Source organism: Suncus etruscus, chromosome 2, assembly GCF_024139225.1.
Source record: "Suncus etruscus isolate mSunEtr1 chromosome 2, mSunEtr1.pri.cur, whole genome shotgun sequence".
NCBI lineage: Eukaryota > Metazoa > Chordata > Mammalia > Eulipotyphla > Soricidae > Suncus > Suncus etruscus.
Genome location: NC_064849.1, coordinates 90,882,962 through 90,884,423, shown reverse-complemented (window position 1 = coordinate 90,884,423; position 1,462 = coordinate 90,882,962). Strand labels below are relative to the sequence as shown.

General features: G+C 36.3%; 1 pseudogene; it reads left to right on the top strand.

Moving 5' to 3' along the window:
• Window positions 1-880: 880 nt before the first annotated feature.
• Window positions 881-1,009, top strand: LOC126002271 (uncharacterized; annotated as a pseudogene).
• The last annotated feature ends 453 nt before the right edge of the window (window positions 1,010-1,462 follow it).

Below are 1,462 nucleotides of genomic sequence, written 5' to 3'. Positions count from 1 at the left end.
GGAATAAACCCAACCCATGAATGAATGAATAAATGAATGAATGAATGAATGAATGAAACTTCAGTGACTGTCCTCTGTACTCACTTGATATCCAAAATGGGCCCAAAACTCCCACTTTCTTTTCAAAGCTCTTCTACCGTAACAATACAAATCTTCTGCTCCTCGTAATATTTACTTCTGAACTAATCAAGATGAAACTTGTTTGAATTCACTATTTTGAGATAAGGGTGCAAGTCACTTGGTAAGTACTTTGGAGAGCCTTTACTCTTATAATTTTTTTCCACTTCGATTTTTCTTCCTTTCCATCTGTTTTTCCACTATTTTTCTTATTGCAGGCACATTGATATATAGTGTGTGAAGTCCAGAATATACAAATTATAATTCAACATCTGTAAACACTATATTATATTCATCACCTGGAGTCATTTCCATCCACCTGTTTTTGAATTTTATTTTATTATATCTTATCCATCCCTTTTATTTTTGTTTAAACTGGCCAAATTTAAACTTTTTTCTTACTTTTATATCTTCAATAACCAGTTCACCTGGGCTACATCTGCACAAAATCAGCTACTAAAACTCTATGCAGGATAGAAAAGAATCCAGAGAATTATTTTAAAATACCAAACGCTGATTTTATATAAGAACTGGGTCAACAGTCATCATCACAGAACCATAAAATCTTTCCTCATTTTTCTTTCCAATAAAGTGGCAAAATTATGGAGAGGTGAGCTAAAGAACTTAAGCAGGTCCCAGATTAGTGATTGTTGGTCAAAGTCCTTTTGCTCTTCTGTTCAGATCAGAACAATGCTCATGAAGCCAGGCCAAGCATGGATGTACAAGGCATCCACAATGTACTGGTGAATTAAAAAAGAAAACTGTGCTCACTTCGGCAGCACGTATACTAAAATTGGAACGATACATAGAAGATACATAGAAGATACATAGAAGATTTAGCATGCCCCTGCACACGGATGACATGCAAATTCATGAAGTCTTCCATATTTTTTTCTTTTGGGGGGGGGGGTCTCACCCGGCAGCGCTCAGTGGTTACTCTTGGCTCTACGCTCAGAAATTGCTCCTCACAGGCTCAGGGGACCATATGGGATGCCGGGATTCGAACCACTGTCCTTCTGCATGTAAGGCAAACTCATTACCTCCGTGCTATCTCTCCAGCCCCTCGTTCCATATTAAAAAAGAAAAGAAAAGAAACTGTGGATTAACTATTTGCTTATTAAATCTTCTCTAATATTTTCCACTTCCTTTTATAAATAAGAGACAGCTAATTTGTGCATATGTTAAATGTTTTTTTATCTAGCCCATGCTTGCATGCAGAAAATATGAATACATAAGCCCCTAAAATCATCTATTTTTATAGTTTATCATTTATCTTACCTTACACCATTAAACATGACTTTTATCTCCTGTGTCTCCCTTCTCATTTCTTGTTGCCTCCTTCCCT